Raw genomic sequence first — 7,313 nt, forward strand, 5'->3', positions numbered from 1 at the left:
TATTAGAACCTTATATTCATCTCCCAAACTACAGAATGCATGAGTTTTCCAATTTTTATTCTCTTTGGATTTGAAAAATAATCTTAAACCAAAACCTTTTCCAAGACTGAAACAAATGTTATTTCCTGAAAACCTAATGAAGGTTTGGGAGCTGTAATAGAAGAGTTGTGTTTTTCCTCACAAATGGACATATTTTGCAAGTAGACAGTATAACTTGAAGAATCATGAAAATATCACTATAATATGCCTAATTTTTGGGAGAAACAGTTTAATAGATCTAAAACTGAGGAAAAGAAATCAAATCAAAGAAGCAATATACAAACTATATTCATGATTATTTTGTGTCTAGAATTGGGTGCGAAGTAGCCCAACTTTATCTTGGATGGGAACAGATAAGAATGTAATGTATTTCAAGTGACAGCCAAATGAGGTGAGGGAAAACAGTGCAAAGGGAAGTGTCACAAAACTGTGAATACTGAGAATGGTTTGCTCAGGACTCGACTACTTGACACATGTAGCATAGGAATGTCAGTAGTCACCAGTGCCATTTTCATAGGGCTAGCGATGACTTAGTTTAGGCAAACTATATATAAGCCCATATAAAAATATATATATATGTAAGCCCATAAGAGCCAAAGGCTTATATGGCTTTCCCAGGTGGCACTAGTGGTAAAGAATCCAGGAGACACAGGAGACCTCTGTGTCTGGGTTCAATCTTTGGGTCAGGAAGATCCTCTGGAGGAGGAAATGTCAACCCACTCCAGTGTCCCACTCCATGGACAGGGGAACCTGGCAGGCTACAGTCCATGGGGTTGCAAAGTCGGACATGACTGAGTGGCTAACACTTTCACTTTTCATATGTGTATATATGTGCGTGTGTGTGTATGTCTCTTCCCATAGTTTCTGACACAAGTCTCTTGAAATGCTTGTAAATTCCTAAGTGATAAGAGCCCTAGGAGCATCTCTTGTTGTAATATCTGATCCTTGACCCATCCCTGACCTTGCAAATTCCTAAATAAGACCCCCAGGAGCAACTTTTGCTCTCTTGAGGCACTCTGGATGGACTACTGGGTGGGGACTGGTCACTGGCAACATCAAACCATGATGAGAAGCTTAAAATTTTCAACTGCAGCCCTCATTTTCTTGAGAAGGGGAAGAGGCTGAAAACAGAGTTAATGATCGATCATGCTACATACTAAAGCTTCCATAAACGTCCCCAAAATACAGGGTTTGGAGAATTTCCAGGTTATCAAGCACATCTAAGCCAGGAGATGATGCACCCCAGCTCCACAGGACAGAAGCTCCTGTGTTCTCGACGCTCCCAGACATCGCCCTACGTATCTCTTCATCCGGCTGTTCATCTGTCTTTTAATAAGCTACTGCTGCTGCTAAGTTGCTTCAGTCATGTCCAACTCTGTGTGGCCCCATAGACGGCAGCCCACCAGGCTACCCCGTCCCTGGGATTGTCCAGGCAAGAACACTGGAGTGGGTTGCCATTTCTCTCTCCAATGCATGAAAGTGAAAAGTGAAAATGAAGTCACTCAGTCATGTCCAACTCTTCGCGACCCCATGGACTGCAGCCCACCAGGCTCCTCCATCCATGGGATTTGCCAGACAAGAGTACTGGAGTGGGGTGCCATTGCACTACTAAGTGTAAGTAAATGTTTCTCTCAGTTCTGTGAGCTGCTGTAGCAAATTAATTAAATCCAAAGGGGAAAGAGGTCACGGGAACCTCTGATTTGTGGCCAAGTCAGGGAGGAGTTGCAGATAATCTCAGTTCAGTTCAGTCGTTCAGTCATGTCCGACTCTTTGCAACCCCATGGACTGCAGCATGCTAGGCTTCCTTGTCCATCACCAACTCCTGGAACTTACTCAAACTCATGGTCATCGAGTTGGTGATGCCATCCAACCATCTCATCCTCTGTCATCCCCTTCTCCTCCTGCCTTCAGTCTTTCCCAGCATCAGGGTCTTTTCTGATGAGTCAGTTCTTCGCATCAGGTAACCAAAGTACTGCAGTTTCAGCTTCAGCGTCAGTCCTTCCAATGAATATTCAGGACTGATTTTCTTTAGAATTGACTTGTTTGATCTCCAAGGGACTCTCAAGAGTCTAGCTAATCTAAGGACGGACTATTTATGATCCGCATCTGAAATGGGCTCATATAGGACTGAGCCCTAACTGGTGGGATCTAACACCATCTCCAAGTAGACAGTGCCACAACTGAGTTAAACTGTAGGCTACATAGGTCATGCTGTGGAGAACTGCTTGGTGTAAGTGGAAAAATATACACTTGGTGACCAGAATCACCAGAAGTGATGTGTTGTGAATGTGGAAGTAGTGTAAGAGTAAAGGAGATACACAAAGACTGAATCTGTCAAATATACTTTGTTAAGGAGAGATGCCAGAAACTGGAATAAGCTTAAGAGCAGCTCCATTTGCCGTCTCCCTCCAACTTCCCAAACAAATCTCAGTTCATAAGTGACACATGCAGTGAATCTGGTGCAAATATGCAAAATTCAACCATATTAGAAAAATATGGATCTGCAATTCCATACAAGCAGGCCAGATCTTTAAATAAATTAATGCAAAACACATTTGTTTCACCTAACTTTGAAAAGTGACTCTATGGCTCCTTCAGTCTAATTTTCATGCAATAATTTATTTTTCAGGCACTGAGTATAGGAATTTCCTACTCAAAGTCCTTGAGAACATAGTTCTGAACCGCAAAAGTTTCATATCTGATGCCAAGAGAATTTAGGTACAAGCATTCGGAGAGGGTAAATATGATGGGTCTCATAAGGTCAAATTTAAGTTAGAATTAGGGAAAACATGCAAAACTTAGCCTACTATAGAGAAAAACATCACAGGTGTGGAGAAAAAGCATAGTTATAACTTCTGTAGAATTTTCCTGAGGGAATAGACAAAAGTTATGTGTATACTGGGGGGTCATTTTGATTGCTTGGCAATACCTTTCTCTTCATATATAATCAGAATGCTTGAACACTTATTTATTAATTGATCCAGAGGTTTAAACCACCACAGTGCCTGGCCTACAGTGTAAATATTTCTTAGTTCAGTTCTCTTGATCAGAGCAGATGGCCCCTCTACACTTAAAACCAATATATTCTATGACCTGTAAATGGTTCAAACTTTTAAGGATGACATTACTCTATTTAACAGTGCCTTCCCAGCAAGAATTAAGCAGGTTAGGCAATAACTTCTTTTAATGAGATTAATTCTGATAATTTAAGAGGCACCGTTTCACTGCAAGATGTAGATGACTTTCAATCCTCCTTACGAATTAAAATATTTAATCATTGGTATACAGTCAACACAGTGGTTATAAATAGGAGTGACACCGAAGTCCTTTTTTTAAATAAATGAGACCATAATCCTATAATTTTCTTGCCACGGATTACCACGATTCTTATCATAAACATACCTAGGACTTAAAAAATGCCTGTATTAACTGTAGTGAAAGCTGGTGTTCAAATGCATCTCCACCCACAGAAGGTCACACACAGAGTTGCTAAGTCTTCCTTTCCACCAGGACCCATCTCCTCGAAGTTTTAAACTCAGTATATATGCTCAGTCTACCCCCTCCCTAAAGAGTTGTGGAAGGAAAAGTACCTATAATTTATGCAAACATAAGGCAGAAACATCCCGTCCTTGTACCTTTCCACTGTGTTGGCGCTAGTTTGGATGGTGTGTGCACGGGCGTGGGTGAGTGTGTAAAACCCGGCGTTTTCTTAAAGGTGTGGAGTTGACGCCAACCGACCACCCGTCCCGAGGAGCGGGCTTTACTCTGTTTATTCCGCCCTGGCGTGGCGGGGACTATTCCGCGCGCCCTTAGGCAGCCGGACATCACTTAAGAGTTGGGGTTCTCAAAGTAAGTGAAGAACCTGGTGCTTTGGAAGAGTCCAAAATCCGCCTGAGAACTTGGGTACTACTGAGTTAGGTGGCAAGGAAAGGTGACTGGAAATTGCACCCCATTTATCTGGCACCTTCCACGGAGGCTAGTCTAATAAATGGGGGGGGGGGGGAGGCGGTGGCGGGAAAGGCGGGAGGAAAGGAGGGAGGGAAACACCCTCATCCTCTTTCAGTAACTGCACCTCAGCTTGAGATTTGGGTTTGTTTTACCTGTATTTCTAAAAACCACCACCGCACTCCCCACACCAACCACTCCACTGCCTCGACTTCCATGAGAAGCCGCTACTGAGGCCAAAGACAAGAGGGGAAGACGGAGGAGCGGGGTGGGGGAAGACAAATAAATGAAAGCGCGCGCGAGCGAGGGGGGCCGGGGAGAGGAGGGAGCGCCCGGGACTAGCGACGGCGGCAGGTTCAATTAGCTAAACAAAGAAATCATGGCGGATTGTTTACATTTGGCAGCGCCTGGGCCGCGCGACCGCCGGCCCCCAGCCGCCGCGGCCCTCGAGGAGTCGGCGAGCTGCCCCCGCGCCCCGGCCTGGTAAGTGACGCCGCCGCCCCACGCGCCGCCCCCGCCGCCACCCCGCCCCCCCCCGGCCTCCGCCCCCCGCCCCTCCCCCGCCGCCCCAGCCCCCTCCTCCGGCCCGCGGCGCAGCTGGGCTCCGCGGAGATTTCGGCGACGCGGCGGCTGGGGTCCTCGGCGCCGCTGGTGCAGCCGCCGCAGGGAAGGGATGGAGAGAGTCGGGGAGGGAGCTGCAGAGCCGCGTGCAGAGCTGGACCCCCTCCTCTGGTCCGTGGCCCCCGGGGTCAGGCCCTCCCTCGCGGGGTGCGCTCGCCCAGCCACGCCGCCTCCCGGACCGAGGAGGACCGAGGCGGAGCGCGCGGCAGCCAGGGAGGTGGGGCCCGGCCGTGACCCCGCGGCAGGCGCGGTGCGGAGGGCGGGGTGGCAGCTCGGAGCCCGGCCCCAGCCTTCCCGCCTCTGGTCCAGCGGCCTCTGACGAGGACTCGCTCCCTCTCTCCTGCTCCCCCTCCTTTCCTGCTCCCGTCCTTGCATCCCTCAGGCTGGCCCTAAGGTTGAGCACCTGCGCCCCGGGGGTCGCCTCCAAAGGTTGACCTTGCCAGAGCCCCCCACGTCTGTGAGAGCTTTCCCAAAGGCTGAACCTTTCCTCATCTTTTTTGGCCCCGGGGTTCGCTTTTTTCCCGTAGGAAGAAACTGTTGTTCCTACAGAGGCTTTTAGCTGCCTTTGTGCTGAGCTTGGCACGGTGATACCAGGCGGTTGGCTAATGACAGGGGAGGAAAACAAAGGCAACAAATAGGGGAAGAAGTAGAGGGCAATGTCACCCACAACACAGGGAGTCTATTTTCCTAGCGAAGATGGTTTCCTTTGCAGGAATCCTTCGAGCATCATTGGCATGAAAATGACTTACTTTCTTTGTAGAGAGAAAAAACAAATCCTATGTCTCTTAAATTAATCTCAATTTTTCCTTCCATAAAACTTTTTTCTTTTTTAATGTTTAGTGCATATTTAGTAGTGTGCCCTTTTTTCCTCTTCTGCTTTCCAGAACCTCAGTTAATATATCTTAGTCTGTGTCCTATTTGGGGGGAAATCACAGCCAGGCCTGTCAGAGCAAGAGTAGAGTTGGTGGTATTTAAGTAACCTTGCCACAGGCTTGGCTGGGGACCAGGGCAACGGAACCAAGTCTTGCATATGTCTGAGTCTCAGATATCACATGGCTAACAGGTTGCTAATGGACATTGTAATTTGTAGTTGAGTGAACTGCTTTATCACCTGAGAAAGAAAATGCTGCTGTTAGAAAAAAACAACGCACAAAAACTTGTGTTATTGTGGCAATTTTATCTTTTCTATACAAATGTGATTCAGGTGAATGAATATTTGTTTCATAATTTTGGTTATACCCTCTCAGAGACCCATCTGGAATAAGGTATACTTCTCTTTTTCTCTCCTTCCCCTTGAAAGTAGCAAACACTAGGTAACTGTCTCACTTATTAGATTCAATTAAATTATATCTATTTTTGCTTATTAATTACCAAAGCAACTTTCTATATAACCTACTGCATCTTTAATAAAGCAAAACTTACTTTATTATTTGGCAGGCATAGCCCTACATCTTGCCAGCTGTCTCCTCAGTTCTTTTTGATCCATTGACATTTCAAAAACTAAGATTTAGTCAAAGAGCAGAATAGGAATGGAAATAGGTGTCAAGCCTTAACTAACTCAGAAACCCAGAACTTCTGGTGTCAGAAGTTCCCACTGAAGATCCTACATGTCTATTTTCATGGTTGTGTGGACTTCAGGGGAAAAAAAAAAAAGTTGATACATCCCTAAAGAGCTTCTACCCAGACACTTAACTCACCAGTTAGCTTGAGATTCCATTACTCAGTAACCCACGCACATTCTCATAAATGGATTTTATGTGGACTCCCTCCCCAAACCAGGTCAGAGATCATAATCATGGAAGGAAGTGAATTGGCCTCCAAAGTGACTTTAACAGAAGCAGAAAGCTCAGTCTTTGGTTATAGATCTTGCTGACCCATTAAGGGTCAGTAAATTAGTAAACTGTACTTGAGTTGACACTTCTGATCCCAGCTTAATGGGTTGATTAACTGATGGCTGCTCTCTTCATTATGGGCTATTAGCACGTTGTTAAACCTGAACTTAAGAGTAAGAAGTTGTTTTTATGTTTACTCTTTGGTTCCCAAGGTTAATCAGTATTCATCATGGCCTTAAAATTTGGTAACTAAAGAGGTTAAATAAACTCTTTTTTGTAGAGAAAAGAAAGCTCAGTATTATAACTACATATGACTTTGGGATGCAAAATCTTATTTGAAGATGCATAAAAATATTCAATTAGGACCACCATCTCCAATGGGAGAAATACATATAAGCATTAAGGATTTAACATTGACATCCTTTTCATTCATAGCTGATCCTCTTATTCTTCTGTGTGCATTTGAATGACTGTCAAACTTAATGATATTTAGAATGTTAATGATGGTTTGTGTAAATTGCTGGCTAGGAATAGATAGCTCTTTGTAGTCAGTGCCTAAGCCTAGATGTTGCCTTTCGGGAAGTGTGAATCTTGGGCCCCAGGGAGGCACACATTTGTGATCAATATATGTTAGAAATCAGTCTTTATACTGTATTATTAAGTCCCTGGCCTATTTCTTCTTTCTTGGCCTTCCTGAAACTTGTAGAACATTCAAAGGTAGTTGGAATCCTGGTGTAATGGGTATCATCAGTGATTACTCTTACCGTTTGCTAGTCAACATGTCAATAATGCTGGGAAACCTGCTTTAAATATTTGCAAAATGTATACTCCCAATCATAAAATAGATCAGGAGTTGTATAGATTGTTTGCTTCCTA

This window comes from Bubalus kerabau, chromosome 11, assembly GCF_029407905.1.
Source record: "Bubalus kerabau isolate K-KA32 ecotype Philippines breed swamp buffalo chromosome 11, PCC_UOA_SB_1v2, whole genome shotgun sequence".
Classification (NCBI taxonomy): Eukaryota; Metazoa; Chordata; class Mammalia; order Artiodactyla; family Bovidae; genus Bubalus; species Bubalus kerabau.